This window comes from Furipterus horrens, unplaced genomic scaffold (assembly GCF_987537825.1).
Source record: "Furipterus horrens unplaced genomic scaffold, mFurHor1.1.pri manual_scaffold_12, whole genome shotgun sequence".
NCBI classification, from domain to species: Eukaryota; Metazoa; Chordata; class Mammalia; order Chiroptera; family Furipteridae; genus Furipterus; species Furipterus horrens.
This window is the reverse complement of record NW_028327182.1, coordinates 78,365,984-78,384,471: the sequence shown is the minus strand read 5'-3', so window position 1 is coordinate 78,384,471 and position 18,488 is coordinate 78,365,984. Positions and strand designations below refer to the sequence as shown.

Sequence of the window (18,488 nt, the reverse complement as noted above, 5' to 3'; positions counted from 1 at the left end):
TTCACTGTAGTTCTTTGTACACCTATTGTTATGCTAAAACCACCAAAGTCTTCATTCAGGCCAACATCACCTGCTTAGTCTTTCATTCTGATTCTTTGGTGGACTGAAAGTACCTCGAGGGCAGAGCCTGTCTAATTCCTGAGATTTTAAACTCACAGAGAAATTGCTCAGTAATTCCTAATTTACTTAAAGATAATACATATGTCCCACCTAGAGCCCTGCCACTGAGTTACCACATGCCTACAGGTTCCTAGGGCATTTACTCCTGATTCAAGTTGTCTTTGAAGCACGGAAGTCAGATGCTTCAGGGCCTCCAATTTCATTTGTTTATTTATTATATAATGATCAGGCACAGGCTGTCCAGACTTGCTATGGGTTAACATCATTTTTCAACTTTAGATGTTGCAAAAGTGATAGGCATAACAAGTTACATGAGATATTCAACACTTTATTATAAAAATAGGCTTTGATTTTGATAATTTTACCCAACTATAGGCTAACGTTAAGTGTTCTCAGCACAGTTAAGTTAGGTTAGGTGTATTAGATGTATTTTTGACTTACAATATTTTTAAATTACAATGGATTTATCGGGCAGAACCCCACCATAAGTCAAGGAGCAGTCTGTACTTGATCTTGAGCATATGTCACCAAAAAGTCTCTGTTGAAATTTAACCTCAGAAGTGTTGTTATGCAAAGGTAGGAGGAGATGGGAACTGACTCCATTTTACTTCCTCCTTGTTATATGTAGAGAAATATTTTATGAGCAACCTCAATCTAGTTTTTACTTTTTTTTTTTTTTTTTTTGATTATTCAAACTATAGCAAGTGAGCCCAGAATGCAACACTTGGAAACTTGTAAATAATAACAAGAGGGATCAGAGAAGCTCAGGTTTGGGAGGGACTCCATATTATCACCATCTACACCTCTTAGTGTTGTAAGAGAAAGGGCAGGCATGTGACCCCTACCATCTTTTCCATATCAACACTGAATTCCATGACATTTCTAAGCAGAGGCTGATGACCATTGACCAGCACTTTTCAGTGTGGGAATAGTCGACGAGTTGCCCAGAAGACAAATAGAAGTCACTTCTTATCCTATGTCACAAGCACCCAGTGACAGTGGGAATGCAACCTCATGTCCTCAAACCACTTTTCTTCAGGTAAAACTCCAAACAGGACCCTGGACAGGAACGGCTACAGGTAACTTCTCATAAATAAAAAAAAAATTTTTTTTTTGAAGTATTGCTTTAAAACAGCACAGAATGAACCACCCCACCCATAGAATCCTCCCCTGCCTCTATCCTTTCCACCACACCCTTCCAGAGGGACGCTTTGATCAGTATCTGCTCCAAGAAGGGGAGGGCAAGTGGAAGAACAAGAAGAGAACGCTCAGTAAACAGTATTATTAACCCATAGGCTGGCCATAAATCAAGGCAGGAAGGTGACCTCAGCGGGCTGGAGTAATCCTGTGTGTCAGGATAAATTTATGAGGCCAATTTTATTGGCCTGCATGACCCAGGCTCCTTGGAGACGTCTCAGTAACAAATCCAATCCACTTCATTTATGAGCTGTGTACAGTGTCAGCCATGGGGCCCAGCCAGAGCGCCCTGACCACCTCTCCAAGAGGGCACCCAGGAGCAAGGCCCTTAGGGACACAATGTTCCCAATCCATCCTGACTGTCACTCCCTGGGAGTCAGCCAGACCTGTTTTAGGAGTTGTCACCTTCAGACTGCTCATCCTAGATTCTCGTTCTGGCTCTGCCCTGAGAGCCAGCACAACTTTCGGCACAGCCCTTCCCCTCTCCAGGCCTGTTGCCTCATTGCTGGAAAATGCAGGACTACCCATTGCTCAGTGCCAGCCCTAGAGGCACTTGGAGGGAGACAATCCTGCTCATTGCAGGATTTGGCATCTCTGGTGCCAACTACTCTATGCCAGTACTTTACCCACCCAGTCATTAGATCAACCACACATTTCCAAAGGCTCCCACATGACAATTACTAGTAGATAATATCTACGGTCCCTCCTGGGCACAGACATCTCAGGTGGGTCTGTGAAGGGGACATTTCTCCCTCCAATTCCCCACTCTGGAAGCAGAAAAACTGATACTCCTGCGAGGGGCAGCTAGAGGGACCTCAGGGCCACCCAGGAGCCATCTCAGTAAGAGAAAGCAGCAGAAATCAGGAAGCCCTTTGAGCAGAGGGCCTGGTTCATACCTGGCCTTCACCTGCTCTCTGTGGGCTCCAAGAGCTGGGCGGAAGGCGTTGAAGTCTATTTGACTGTCCCTGTCATCGTAAGGTTTACGGATGGTTAATTTATTCTTTATAGCACAGTCATTGATGGCTGTTAAATCACAAATGAGAGCCAATAAAGGGTGAATTGCAGCTGAAATTACACTGTTTATATGACAGCAGAGTGCCGGCTAAAAGATTCATATGCTGCTGATGAAGTATGTTATAAATTTTAATTACCATAGTTTGTACAAATGACATGTTTGAAATGCTATTGAGTAATGTGACCCTGATAATGAAACTATAAAATAAATCATTAACTTTCTGAATGAGCTTTTTTATTTCAGTGCTGCACAGAGTAAACTTTTCAGTTTATTCCAGATCTGTCTTTTTATGCCCCATCCCTCCGCCCTGGCCTAACTGGATCTGCTCTTCACAGGCTGGGGACAAGGAAGCAACAAGATACTGGAGAGCCTGGGGAACACCTGGAGGAGCAACCGGGCAAGACTGACCCCAGAAGACATGGCCCAGGGCAGGGGCAAGAGAATCAACCCCAGGTAGGGGTTCTAGATGTGCCCCTTAAATAAACCCCAGAAAGGTTCCCATCTGCAAGAAGAAAGGACCCTTTTCTGACCCTGCAGACCCCCTAGAGACCCCCACTCTCTGTCTGCTGAGCATTGAGGTTGAAACACCAGCTGAGCATGGGCGGCAAAGCTCACACGTATCAGACTCACAGTGGCACAGTGGGTGAAAGAATCATCAAGAAACTGGGCCAATTGTCCTGGCCCACAGCCCAAGTCAACGTCCAGAAGAGAAAAAGGCACACAGATATATGGTGGGGTTTCCACTGGTAGAGTGGCCCTATTTTAACGCCATGGTCCATATGTTTATGAATTACCCCCTCACAATACTCCAAAGGCACCAGTTAAACACATCTTGCAGAAAAGAACCTGACGCTCCAAGAAAAACCTAGAAGGAGCCCCATCCAGGGTCATTTTGGGCAACCTCCTGTTCCTGGACCACTGGCCCTAAGTTTCTCTAGCAGAGACGATCCGCTTAGTCCTGCAGGATAGAGACCACATTGGTAAGTCTGACAAAACCCTGACTTCGTAGGATATTAGTGCATCAGAGACTTTAGTCATCCCGTAGTCCTGAAACTCTCAACACGGGAAGAGAGGGAGGGAGGCAGGGAGAGAACAGAGAGGGGAAGTCTTGACTCCCAGCCACATATACATTCCAGAAGAAAACATAAAATCTGTTTATTATAGACCCTTCTAGGGCATAGCCAGCTGAGCCCCCTGACTTTGCACGTGAAGAAATGGAGTCCCAGCGGGCAGGAGGGACCCATAGTTATAACCCATAGGACCAAGGATAAGAGGAGTGTTGAGCTTTTTCACTCTATATGGCCAGGCCACCCCAAGGCCAGCTTTAGACGGGCACTATCATTTCACTGATGGCATCAATGCAACCAGTGTGTTCTTCTTCTAGAGAAGGGTCACCTCAATAAGCCTCTTCCCTCTGCAGACAGACTCCCTGCAGGGGGCAGGGCAGGTGTGAAGCATTGCCCCCTCTTTTTCTCCATTTCTCAGAACAAACCTGCTCTCTGGAGTGTGCCAGCTGAAAAGAAGGTCACACTCAAAAGGACAGCCTCTCAAAGGTGCCTCCCAGGGAGGGGTCTGTAGAGCAAACCTGGGCATGACAACGAGTCTTGTGACTGAAAGAGGCCTCGCTTCACCCCACCCAGTGACAGAAGAGAAAGGGCATTGATGGAGCCCCATTCCACAGATGAGCCGATGGGAACACACCTAGGAATGATTAATCTCAGGTCCCAGAGCCCATGGGTGGCTGGAGCCAGGAGAACATCCAAATACACATGAGACAATCTGGGAAATCTGAAACCTGATGGGATATTTGAGGTGACTAATGATCATTGTTCATTTTTAAGGTCTGATATGGTATTGACATTTTTTAAAATAATTCTTAACATGTAGAGGTGCATATTGAAATGATAACAGATGAAGTAGCATGATATCCAGAGTGGGAAGGGAAGGGGGACTGGCTGGATGAAACAATATAGGCCATGAGTTCATAACTGCTAAGGATGGTGCTATTTATATGTGGATTCATTATGCTATTCTTCTGTATGTGTTTTTAATTTTCCATAATAAAGAAAATAAAAATAAAATATCCAAATGCTCTTGCCCTACAGTCTATTGCAATGTCCATTTTCCAGTGCATTCTGAGCAATGCCAGGCTAGAAACAAGATCAACCTCCTCCAGTGATGTAGGAGGGGATAAACTTTAACCCTTCCCTTTGTTGGAGGAAGTCCCACGGACAAGAAGCTTGGCATAAGGATGGTGTCAGGATATGCCCAGCCCACTGCATTGGAGAGAGGACCTCCTGGTCTGGAAGCACCTGGCATGGCTCTCTGGCATATACAGAGCCAGAAGCAGAAGGTTTACCTGGGAGGAACTCCGACCTGCTGTGTTAACTCAAGTGAGTCCCTTCACTTCTCAGAGCTTTGGCTTCTCATTTGTAACACCTATATGGTAGACCCAACCAGCTACTTCAAAAGGTGTGAGGATCAAATTAAATAATGAAGAGAAACTTCTAGAGAGATGGTAGAGATAGGAGTAAGAGCACAGACTCTGGATTCCCTGTGTTCAAGTCCCAGCTCCACCTTGAATTAGCTCTGTGGTTCAGACAAGTTTTAGTCTCTTCTGCTTTGAGGTCTCCTATAATAGAAGCAGTGTTGTTGCAAGGATTCAATGAGCTAATTTTTGCAAACAACTAAGAAAAATACCAAGCATTACGTAAGTTATTATTATTATTATTATTATTACTCTATAACAATGTACTAATATGAGATGTCAATATAATGAAAAGAACCACAGAGTGTTGTTATACCAGAAGGGGACTTGAGAAAACATTGAGTCCAATTTCCATATTTCAGAGGCTCATAAAAGTGACATGATTTATCTGGAGTCACATTGCAAGTTAGTGACAGAGCTGAGCCTGGAACAAACTTCATCCCACTGAATAGGTGGCCACTTCTTCTTCCTTATTACCATCCACCCATGAGGAAGCCCATGCTGAATCATGTCCTCAATCTAGAGTGTCACACTGGACAGACATGCTCAGAAGTCCCCACGCCCGATGCCCCACTGGGTATGCAATGAGGAAAGACCATGGCAGTCAGAGCAGAATCCTCTGTTCCTTGTTCCACAGCTGCTCCCTGGAGAACAGAGCCTGGGCAATCAAGAGCCTCTGGTGTGTCTTCTGCCTCTCCTTGTATGCTCCTGAAGAGTGGGTGGCACTTGGGAGGCCTCCCCTCTGACTTATCAGCCACCACAGAAGCATTTTCAAGGCGATGGCACAAGCTGCCCTACTTACCATTAAGAGAAAGGACCACATTATTGCTGTTATAAACCATTGATTAAGGTTTATAATAGCAATAATCCCCTCGAAATTCATTGTTACTGCAGTTAATGACCAGTTTATTAGAGCGTTAACCATCCTTGGCAATGGGCTGAGTCGTTTAATGCGGGTAACGACCAATTTCTCAAGGATTATTGCTTAAATAACAATTCTTTGTGAGATGTATGCACCACCACAAGTGCAGATGGAGCTGGAAGCTTCTCCTCAGAAATGTGTTAATTATTTCCTCAGAGTTGCATCACCAGCACCATACCTAATAAACCCTGAACAGAGTAATGTTTCTGAGACACTAAAGGATCAAAAAGTTGGACCTGGACCTGGAAATGTGCCCTTCTATGGGGGAGCCAGGATAAGAGCCACCCCTAGGATGTCTTTTGACTTCCCAACCAAAGCTCCATTGGAAAATGCTATATGGCTCCAAAACTAATCTTTCCTCTTCACTTGGCTTAATTTCTAGAATTTTCTACCTGCCCAAATTCCCCACCTACACCTAGGAAAAAACCAAGGTGCTGGGAAAAGGGCTGAAGAATGGGAAGCATGACAAACCCAAGCTTTATATAAGTTTGATACACTTTGAAGCAACTATTTGCCTACACCTGACCACCCAGATCCTAAAAGACCTGGCAGAACAAGGCTACAGGCAATGAATAGCACCAAAGAGTTGTCACAGTGAAAAGTGCTGGTCTTCTGTGGCTGCTTTGGGAGTCAGCTCCAGGCAGAAAAAACATAGAGTCAGCTTACGTGCCTCATAGGTCAGCTTAGGCTCTGAGAAGTCATAGTATCATTAAATATAACAGAGCCAGGAGATCCTATTATTGTCTAGGCCACCCTCCTTGTTTTCCAGGTAAAAGATTATGGTGCAGAGAGGGTAGGAGGCTTGTCAAAGTTACACAGCCACTTAGAGAAGAGTTGGGATTAGATCTCGATCTGTCTTTCCATTGTTAACCGAAAGACCACCATTGTGAACACACCCTAACAGAGGAGTTTGTTTCAAGAAACACTCAAAGGATCATGGCCCCATCAGAGAGAGAAGGCAGCAGCAAGATATCTCTGAGTCCATAAGCACTTAAACAGGAGTCTCAGAAGAAGCCAAAGATCTGATTCTCTTACTCCTCTCACTCCCTCACTTCCTTTTTATGCCTAACTCAATCCAAGCATTTCAACACATTAACTATAAGTATTTCATATCACTGTACATTAGCCCTGGTATTTCCATAGCTTTTATTTTTCTGACATGATCTGAAAAAGACTAATATGATTATATTCTAATTGCATTATATTAACCAGAATAAATACTAATAGGGTGTGAACCTGACATAATTAGATAGCAAACTGCTCTCCCAGTGCTAGTGTAGGTTAGATAGAAATTGGTTCACTCAACAAGCACAAGTTAAGGTCCTGTTATGGATCAAGCATAAAGACAACTTTCTCTTTTCTCATCATGACCAAAACTTAATTTGACTCCAGAACAAAAAGTGAGATATCACAGCCTCCTTGAATCTATGAACACTTTAACCTCTATGTTTTGACTTAATAGCAAAAATCAGCACATAGAAATAATGGCAAAGGACAAAATGCACATCTGTTCCAGCTCAATAAAGGAAGTTCCAGTGAGTCATCATTCCTCTAGTTCTTTAGACACATAGCCCCAAGTTCATGGTTGGGACCAAATGAATCCATGGGGTCTGTAACAGCTCCTTCCCATCAGACATGCAGAAGGTACTGGAGACAAAGGGTGGAACCTTCTCTTTCCTGCTCTCTTGCAAGACTCTGCCCAAAGCTCTGACACCACAGTGACGACACCGAACCCTATTGCTCCCAAGATGTAAAGCTGATGAGTCCACATGTCAACATTTTTTAGACCATCAAAATGAATCCATAATTATGTGGGCTAGATAAATACTCTCCCTCAGTCACAATAGTTCAATGTCTTCTACTCATATTGCTATCCATATGCCTACAGGATATGATGAGATTTTTATTTGCAGCCATACAAGATGATTATATCAATTACAGATCATGTTGGACCTGCATAGAGATTTCTTTGTCAAGCAACTAAGTTAAAATATGTAACGTGCTAAAAGAGTGTCTGGCATATAGTAAATGTTTAATAAATGTTAACAATTATTACTGTTGACTATAACGCAATGCCTGAAACCAAATGTCATAAAAATCAGTCAATGATTTTCTATACACAATCATAAAAGAAATGCAATAAGTCTACTAACTGAAAGGAAACCAATATATTTAATTCATTCAGTGACTTTCTGAACTATGAACAATTATCTACATGTGTTTATAAGTGATATGATATTTATAAGTAATTTATATGAGGTTGGTATATAGTTGGTCAATCACTGCTGTCCTCGCCTTCAATAGTGGCAGAATATCAAGAATATCTTGAGTCTACAAACAAAAATCACTCTTCTCCATCAAGACTCCAAAACTCTACCATGGTGTTCCTCTGATTCTTTTCATTCCTCTATTCTGAATTCAGTTCCCTTAGACCTGGATTGAGCATTTCCAAGGTGCCTGACATTGTGCTAAGTAAGCATTGGAGATGCAAAGAAGATGGGCAGCAATTCTGCTTAAAGGCAGCTGGCAGAGCAGGGGAGACAGACACATAATGAGCTACGTGTGATACAATGTGATCTGTGCTACACCCTCTGGATTGTCAATGAAGGATTCAAGAGGAGAGGAGGGAGCAAGGGAGGGCTAGACTACCAAAGTACAACAGAGGAGCAATTATTTCATCCCAGAAGAGGGGAACTTTATGAAGGAGGTGATGTGTAAACTGAACTTAAAGCTAGTTTACCAGTCTGTGAACTGAACACTTGTTTAGCAAATCAACAAAGCAGAAATGCAAGAGAAAAAGAGGGAGGGAGAAATGAGAGAACAGTTCAGCTTTGATAAACATTCAAAAACTTAATTAGAAAATTGAGAGGGGTTAATTTCAGCATGCGTAGGTTTAATGTCATACCAAATCTTTTAAACTTTTATTAACTTAAAAGGGGTGAGGTTCCTACCTTAGAAAAAAAATGATACAGCCCTCACTGGATCTTCAAGGACTGAAATGGAATTTTACAAGGCAGAAAAGGGGGGAGAGGAAGGAAGACCAGTCAACCAAAGAGAATCCACAGAAAATCATAGAATGTTAGAGTTTGAAAAAGCCAATCAACTGTTTGGGGGCCTGACTCAGACTAGTCAATGGATGTGAGCTCTTGTCTTAAATCCCAGGAGACTTTTTCTAATATGTAGGGAAGGACTCACATCTCATATGGAAGCACCTTAGAGCCAAGAGGTGTTCAAAAAAAAAAAAATTGGGGGAAAGCCCAGAAACGAAGCTCAGGCAGTCATCTAGCTATTCACCAGGAGAGAACGGTGGTTTCTTATTATATGTAGCTCCTCTCCTTTGCTGGCTTCTGAAATTTTACAAAGATGCTACCAAGCCTTCTCTCTGCCTCCTGGTGTCTCCCTTGGACAGCTGTCACCTCCACCGAATAATTTTTCCTTCCCTTTACAGGGATTTTTTTTTTTTTTAGGGGAGAAGGGAGGTATTCTTTGGAGGGGGGTTTATTGCAAATGAGAATATGGCAACCCAGCATTACCTTTCTAGTTTTGCTTTACTTTGAAATTTTTCATTATTAGGTTTTTACTGTCATTATTTTTCTTCTTTGTTTTTCTAGCTTTGTTGAGTTCCTTCTTGGCTCATGGTCTCAGTCCACAGCCAAGAATGACAGTGACCCACCCTTCCTTCCCAAGCCTAGCAGTGGAATCATGTGACAAGTCACCCATGCTGGGGAAGGGGAGGGCTCTCTGCACTGGGGTGTGTTCTGTGTGATAAGTGTGACCCCAGAAGCAGCCATTCAGATTTTCTCAGGTGCTGAGGGTTTCTGGGTTCTCCCATGAGTCCTTTGGCTACAGTAGGCTGGAGGTGAGAGGTCAGAATTAAATTCCCATCCAGCAGGTTTGATAGGTACATAGCACGCAGCAAGACTAAAAGCCCCAATTCCACTCCTTAATTAAAAGCATTTTTCATCCCAATCCTATAAAAGGCAGATGTGTCGCACTTCACAACCGCAGATCGCTGCTCCCTATTGAGTGTGGCATCACAAATCCTTCTTTCTCTGGGCTGGGAAGCACAAGGCCGTCAGAGAACAGGGCAGGCTCGCTTCTTCCTCCACCTTCTCGCCCAGGCTCCTCTTTTGCTGAGAGATATTCATGCACATCTCTGCAGGGCCATGTATTTCAAGCTTCTCCTGACACTTCTATGCTGATGTGGAGTGGGAAGACAGTTCATCTTCCCGGATAGACAGGAGGCAGCTCTTCCTTTTCTGTTATTGTAAAACACCTTTTCACCTGGGTTTTAAAAAGGAAACTCAGGCAACAAGGCCTGGCTTAATCAGCCGTACTGAGGCTTAAAACAGCCATTCTGAGGCTGTGGATTCATTCAGGTCCTCTGCTCAGACATCAAGAAGCCCATCCTTTCTGGAAGGAGAATAAGTGAGCCACTTGCCAAGAGGTGGCCAGACAAGTGAAGTGAATACTTGCTTATTTATGATGGTTTTCTATCGTCAATGCCTCCTTTATTTCTGACTTCCCTGGAGGGAAGACACTCGGTTTGCTTACCTGGTGCAGAAAGTTATAAGTTCAATTTGGATGCCAATGTTTACTTGTCAATCAGCCAGCCGTAATTCTGCTTTGGAGGGGAGGGAGGGAGAAGAACTCATAATCATTTGCTTTTATCTATTTTCCTAAAGGGTCCTTAAGCCTTTTTCCTCTCAGGTATTTTTTGCCCCCTATTCCTAAAGATAGTCTGCACTACTCAAGGGCAAGGTACCACGTCTTCATTCATAACTGTTCCCTCTCTGGGCCAAGCTAAAATCAAAGAGACCTCAAGAAGATAGTACATAGAATAAGGTGAGATTTTCCACCTGCTGGAACCACTGCCATTGTGTCAATGCTCTCTCATTTTTATGGCCTTTCTCTTTCTGGGTTCCAACCAAATGGTCTTATTGAATGTTTAAAAAAAAAAAAAAAATCTTGCTCTTGTGAGTCATATCAAATACAATCAATAAACCTGAAGGAGAAGAAAGCCCAAGGCATTCACAAGACACTTTTAAGATTTAATTGTTCCACAGAATTTTAAGCAAGTAGCAGAAAGAAGCTAAATTGCATGAAACCAAATATTTTGCTCTAGGCTCCTAATTCATCTCACTTGCTGGTTCCCAGGGGCTAGTGCCAGAGCGGCCACCGTGAAGCATGGGCTTCGCAGCACAGACAGGGCTTGTGCTTCCTGCAAGCTAAAGAACCTCCCCGTCTCTGTGAAATGGAGCTGTTGATCAAAGTCTTCTTTGCCCTGAAAATGCCTGGCTTCAAGGACATTGTAGGCTGAGCAGACTGGAAAGATATATTTTACTAAACACAAGGCACACCTTCTTGCTTCTTTCTTTAAGTGGAAAGTCCTCAGAGAGGGGGAACTGGTGCCCAAGAATGAGGGCTACATCCAGGTAAGAAGGTCCCCAGAAATATATTAAGTACTCTGGGGAGGTGCTGACCAGAGACCTGGATGCTTCAGGGTCAGGGGAGCCCCCGAGTGCTGCACTGCTTCTTAGAGGCTGTGGGAACCTGTTGATGAGGCATGTCCGCTTCCCCTGGGCTTGACCAGTTGGGACAGAAGGAATCCCTCAATCCTTGGGAAAAAACCTGTCACAGACACTCCACGGACACACAGGGAAAGCACAGGCAAGCTTCCCACCTGTCCTATCACGGTACAAAGAGAACTTGTTCTACTCTGATCAGACGCTAGGTCAACACAAGAAAACACCCTTCAGAAGGCAGCTGTGGGGCTGTGTTCTGTGCTCATTGCTGCTTTTGGAAATATGTTGCTGCAGAGGAAGCTGAGGTGAGATTGGGAGATACAGAGAACGTGGGAGGCTCACTGCCTGAGAACAGAGGGTAGAAGAGTACAGGCTGAGTTGAGCCAACCTTACCTCCTAACCTTGGCTAAGTTACTCTTTCTAAGCTTCAGTTCCTTTATTTGTAAACAGAGATAATGAGAGTTTCCACAGGATAGAGCTACTGTGCCAATTAATAAAAGAGCATATATAAAGTAGTGTGGGCTGTCCCAGGCACCAAGTAGGTGCTCAATAAATAATAGATATTACTTTAATAATAATAATCAATAATCATGGGCCAGAAGGCAACAGCATAGGGAAGGAAGCCATCTGGGCCTGGGTTCAATGGCCTTGATTGCATTAAAGGAGAGTGAGGGCCCAGTCACCTGCCAAGAGGCAGCTCTATGATGGAGAAGCCTCCCAGCCCCCACCCAACTCTTTCCAATGAGGCTTTGCTTGTGTCTAAACCTGGTCCTGGCACCTTTCCAGAGGCTCCATTCAAGAGAACATTATAGCAATATTATAGCTCCTCTTATACACCAGCACTTAGATAAGAAGAAAAACGGTCCTGTACATCTGAACTAAAATATATTTTAGAAAATCCCTGCCATTAGGTGCTCAGAGAGCCTGCCATAAAAGCAAACATACAGATTTCTGACCAATATGCCAAACACGTTGCAATTTCGTAAAATTAACGTGGCCACGGACTGCTTTGAAGTTAGGCAACAGAGTGGTCCACTAGCTTGGCCTCTGGAGTCAGAGGACTGGCCAGGCTCCATCCCCAACCATCTATGCAGCCTTGGGCAGAACCATACGTTTGTCATGAGATCAGATATTTGCAGAACCCTGATCAGGGTGCTCCGCATAAGGTAAGTGCTCGAACTAGTGATGGTTTCATCATTATTATTATCATCATTATTGCTGTCCCACTTCGAGAATGTTGAAGTGTAAGCAAGCCTAGACAAATAAACCAAATATGTAGTTCCAGGGGCAAAAATGGGAGAACATCAAAGGGGAGCCAGTGAGCAGGGCAGCCAGGGGTTCCGCCTGATTTCTTCCCTGAGGACCGAGAGCCTGACATGTTTGGTGTCATTGCAGAAAGCTGAACTTCTGCGTGCGGCACCTTTCCAGATCAATGATGATGTGAAAAGCCAGGAGGGTTTATAGGAGGCCTATCATTTTAAGAACCTGACTGAACCCCCCCATACACGCATACCCAAATTTGGTAAGTGCTTCCCAGGCAGGACTTTTGCAGAGTTTTCATCTAGAGATAACCTGTCCCCTAAGACCCAGCGATGAAGCTCCTGGTGCCACAGAACAAAGGGCTGTGAGTGCTGACGAGGTCCAGCTCAGCAGGCATGGGCTCCCGGGCAGTGTCTGGCCCATCTGCATCCAGTGGGCAGTGGCCCCTGAGCTCAAGCCCTCTACCAGGTGCTGCAGGACATACAAAGGCATGAAAGAGGGAGGCCCTTTCTCGCATGCACAATGCAAGACCAGGTAGATCTTCATACTGAGGCAAGGCCGACTTCCCTCGCTGTGCTGGTTGAAGCAGACCATGGCTGGGTCCTGGAAAACCTCCCCGCTCCATGCAGCGCTTTGTGATAATAACACTAATGGATTAGAGTGGATTTTGAGCTGTATTTTCAATTACCCAAAATGCCCACTTGTATCGTGCCTGCGTTTCTTGCACATCTGGGGAGTGTAGCTGTGCTTGGCTAATTTACCACGGAGCATTAAACGGAGTCAGTTAGGAAGGGGCTCCCCATAGGACCACCCATTAGGCTGCGGGCTGCAGCTGCCTTCCACCGGCCCTCCAGTGTTCTGAGTAGGCTACTCCTCCTATGCCCACCTCCCCTCCAACCTGTCCCCCAAGTGCCACCAGCAATTTTCCAGATCACTGAGGAGCTGATGGCTTGTTTGTGTCACACTACCGGGCTTTTCAGCTCCTGTTGGCACTTAGTCTCTATCTTCCAGGACAGTGAGGAAGGAGAGAGCTCTGCTTTCCAAGAGCACAGCCTGGATGCCCCTTTCCAACACTGGAATGCCCCTCCAGATTTCAAGGTGAATCAGTGAATAGCTGTGGGAGGGTCCTCCCAAGGGGGGAGCATGGGAGCAGGCCTGGCAGGGAGAGCAGGGTTGCCATTTCTTCATTCCTTTGAGGATGAGAGAGTGAGAACCCAAGGCCGCGATTGTTATCTCAGCTGCAGGAAGAAAGGAGAGCCTTGCAGGCACCTGGACACGCTGCCCTTACCATTTCACAGCAGCCAGCGTGGGTCACTGGGGACCTGCCCCCTCTTTTCCACCTACATGTTATTCCAGCCATAAATCCAAGTGACAAGCTTGAACTTTCCTCAATTGACATGTTTACAAGGGAAGTCCACATTTGACGGGAAAATTAAGCCTATCAATCACTTAACGAGCTCGTTAATGAATGGTTCTCTGATCTCCTCTGGTAGCAGGGTTTATTGATTACGAAGGGGGCAGCCGGGCCCCAGCCCCTTTCCCCCTCAGCTTTCACCCAGCTCCCCACCAACCCCTCCTTCTGCCAGATGTTGCTGCCCTCTGACCTCCCTCCACCACCCCCAGCCCCCTCTTCTCCCTGAAGCTCGGCAGAGGGTTCTGGTTCAGGGTTTATCGGGAGGTCAGACCCCCTCCTGGCTCTGTTCTCTGACAGAACAAAGGGAGCAGATGCAGGCTTGGCCTCCAAGCACCCACCCAGCATATGGAAGCTATCTCCTCCATCCCAGTAATTACCCAGGAGCTTGCTTGTTCAATGGCTTTGGTTTTTATTGCACAGAAACCAGCCTATTCCCCAACATAAAACACTTTAACGGTGTCTCCCTCCGGGGTTTCTAGGAGAGGTCCTGTCAGGTATAAAATGTGCAGAACCCCTCTGACAGCCCACAGGAGCGAGGCCTTCACAGTTTAAAAAAGGGGGACAGGGCAGGGAGGAGGACGCAATGCCTGAAAGAAGAGGCAGGCTTGCTGGTGGCAAAAAGAAGTTGGGGTCCCATGGCATTGGTAGGATTGAGAAGAACTTTCTGGAACATCCGGACCTGGTGTTAAGAAGGGCAAGAGGAAAAGCTTGGATTGGTTAAAAACACAGCCAGTCTGCCCCTGTTCCCAACACACAGGGACATGGGGTTTAAAGTCAGAGTCCAGCATCAAGCACTTGTTGAGTGACTATTTTGTGTAAGAATAAATGATAGTATCAATCATGAAGAGGCCTGGAAGTTAATATATGTTCAATTCACATAAATAATATAGTTCTGCTCTTGATGCTATCTCCAGGACGTCATAGTTACTGCCTTGCCGAACAGAGTAAACTTCGCAGTGAACTGAGCAACAGAATGAAGGGAGAAATGAGCCATTGGCTGAAAACGGATGAACCTTAAACCCAACAAACCTCTAAGCTCCTGCCTCTAGGAAGTGAGGTCATGGAGACTTTCCTGGGTTTCCTCTGTGAAGCTGGCGCTGGGCCATGCAGAAGAGGAGGCAGAACCCGAGAAGGCGTGTCAGCTTCCTAAGGCTGGTGTAACAAATGACCACAAACTGGTGACTAAAACAACAGAAAATTTATTCCCTCACAGTCCTAGAGGCCAGAAGTCTGCAATCAAGGTCTCCACACATCTGTGCTCCCTTGGGAGGCTCCAGGGAAACATTCTTCCTTGCCTCTCCCAGCTTCTGGTGGCCCCCAGCAAGGCCTGGCTTGTAGCTGCCTCACTCCATCTCTGCTGCCACCTTCACGTGGCCACCTTCCCTGTGTGTGTCTGTGTCCTAACCTCTTCTTAGAAGAATACCAGCCATTGGATTTAGGGACCATCTTAATTCAGTATAACCTCATCTTAACTAATTGTACTAGCAAAGACCCTATTTCCAAATTGCCACCTTCACTACTCTTGTGCTTTGGGGCCATTATTAAGTAAAACAATACTTACTTGAAGACAAGCTCTACTACCAGGGCTGTCACTCTGATAACTGAGACAGCTAAGTGACAAACAAGAAGGGAGGGGAGCATCTACCACATGGAGGTGCTGGACAAAGGGATGATTCACCTCCCAGGCAGGACATTGAGAAATTTCATCACACTACTCAGAATTGTATGCAATTTACTGTTTATGAATTGTTTATATCTAGAATTTTCCATTTACTATTGTCAGACCACAGGTCACTGAAACCATGGAAAGTGAAGCCATGGATAAGGGGAGACTATTGTAAGGTCATATTCTGAGGTCCCAGGTGGACACAAATGTTCAGGGGAACACTGTTCAACCCAGAATAAATAGACAAATAAAGAGAATTATTGAGCACTATTCAACCAAGAGTAAAAAGGGTAAAACAGCCAAGGAGAGAGAGTGGCTCCAGGTGTCAGGATGAGGCACTTCCTGACCTTGTGGGAGCTGCAGAAATGCTGAAGCTGGACCCAGTGGGAAGACCAGGGCATGAGGGAAGTGCTGAGGGAGACAGGAGAAGAATTGTACTAAGGTAAATTGCAAATACTAAAAAATATGAAGACGGCAATTTAAGTGTTTAAAATGTGCTCTGGGTAATTCCAAACAAATTTTAAAGCCATTTTCAGACCATAAAATCTTCTGGTCTAAATCACCGGCGCCCAGGCAAGCCTGTGCTCAAGCTGCAGAACCTCCCCCAGATGGAGGCTGGCAGGCTTGGGAGTCTCCACCTAATCCGGCAAATGAGTGATAATTCTTCCCAGTGATGGGAGCACAGCCCTTCTCCATTTCTCTAGGCACCTGCTCCACTCACAGACTGATTTGCTGGTAATTTGGCCCCCTTTTCTCTACAGCTCTTTCCCAGAAAGGTGGCTCAGTCATGGGAAATACAAAAACAACAAGCCTGACCAATGGCAAGTCTGACCTTGTTGGGCAAAGTATACTTCTTTGGGTCTGTACTTTCTGATCACCTTCCAGCCAAGAGCAAAGACCTCTGAGGAAGCTACCTAAATATCATGTGACTGGAGCAGTGCAACTCCTTCAACACACTGGTGTTAAGCACCTAGGTCATGGTACATTGCAAAACTTCATGCTTCTAAGCACCACTCTTAGCAGCACGTACCCATTGTGCAGGATGGTACGAGAAGGGGGACAGTGGTAGGGCAGGCTCATATCAGGGCCTGAGGACAAACATACACTCCACCTGAAAATGAGCTGGTCCCAATGAAGGAAGATACTGTTTAATATGTCCCCATGTAATAAAAGGAAGTCTTTGGGAGTCAAGAGAAAGAGCACAGTTTTTGCATCAGACAGATCCAGCTTTTACACATGGCCCTGCCTGTGTAGCTACTTGAAGTTGGGCTTCTATTTTACATCTCTGAACCTTAGTGTCTTTATCAGTAAAGTAATAATTATAACAAATAATGTTTGTAAGATACTGGCCATAGCAGGCCCTCAATAAACAGAATTTCCTCTTTCCCTGTGGCTACCTGTATTAGATAATATATTTCATCTATGCAAATTATTTGTGTGAAGGGGGATCCAAAGAAACCAGAATTATATTCTGGAGGGTAGACCTCTTATAGTACAGGCTTCCCTGCTAGGTAAGTGTTCTGGGAATCCATCTGTATCATGGTACCAGCTGGCGTTGTTGTGAGAGGCTGTGTTTGGCTTCAGTGAACTTTTTTGAACTCTTTCAACGTGTTTGTCCATTTCATGATGGACAATTCATGAACACACCTGCCCACACCACACTGAGTGTTCAGCAGTTTTTGACCAAAAACAACATGACTCCCATGCTCCACCCTCCCTATTCACCTGCTCTCACCCTGAGCAACTTTTTTTTAAGCATTTGTGTTTTTTTAAGTGTACTTTATTGATTATATTGTTACAATAGTTCCAATTTTTTCCCCTTTACTCCCCTCCACCCAGCACCCGCCTCCCCCAGCAATCCCGCCCCCCAAGTCTATGCCCATGGTTCGTACATACAAGCTCTCCCATTTCACCCTTTCATATATTCTTCTTCTTTTTTTAATCAATAAGTGATTACTTAATTATTTTAACAATAAGAAATAGCAATCCCTCCCTCTCAGATATTAGGACCCTTTATAATCTTATAAAGGACAATGGGCGAAGGTCTCAAGCTCCTCTAGCTGCTTCAAGCTGAACATGGTCGTCATCCCACCTACCCTTGGGTCCACAAATCCCTAATAAGAGTGGGGATGTGGGGGGGGGAGGGTGGTCTTTCCACATGAGGAAGGATCGTGCAGACTCCAGGTCATTTGGCTGTCTCCGGACAACGGCGTGCTTGGTTTAACAGGCTGGCATCCTTGTTGTATTCTGGGGGCAACAGATTTGGCAAAAAGGGTTAAAAGACATTATTCAAACAAACCACTAGACGACAAAAGGCAGGTATTAATTTTTCAATGTCCCACATTAGGGAAAAGAAGGGCTTCTTTGGAGGAAGGTGTGCCAGGCACACCTCACCTGTCCAAAACCATTTCGCCCATTATACTTAGTTTGGGCTGAGGGAAATATTTTAGGTTTCCCCCCTCTCAGACCTCTGGGCTCTTTCTCTCCAAGCCATTAGGATAGAAAAGAGAAACCAGTTTTAAAGTGAAGCCCACAGATTACCCCATACTTCACCAACCCAGCCACTTCGATGCAGACAGGATTAAGTGAGGCCTATACGTACAGACAATCACTCAGGTAATGAGATCATAGGCTTATACACTTTGAAAACAGAAAACACATGTTAATTTACGTAACATAACCCACAAACAAGTCTCTAAATCTGTAAGACTGTCTTATTGGAAAGACATTCATTTGCAAGGCACTTGACATTCTTCTTGCCTGTAACTTAAATATCTTTGATGATACCACAGACATGGTTTAACTTTCAAGTGAAAACATATTTTAAATGAAAAAAAACTTTAAAGACGGTTAGCTGCACTATTTTATAGTCTACCACTGA

General features: G+C 44.8%; 1 long non-coding RNA gene across 1 annotated transcript; it reads left to right on the top strand.

Annotated features, from left to right (window-relative positions):
* The first annotated feature begins 1,989 nt into the window (after positions 1-1,989).
* On the top strand, positions 1,990-4,364 carry LOC149996468 (uncharacterized). The gene is made up of 3 exons (XR_016507502.1): positions 1,990-2,042; positions 2,668-2,785; positions 3,818-4,364. It is a non-coding gene; the product is annotated as an uncharacterized LOC149996468 (long non-coding RNA).
* Positions 4,365-18,488: the final 14,124 nt, after the last annotated feature.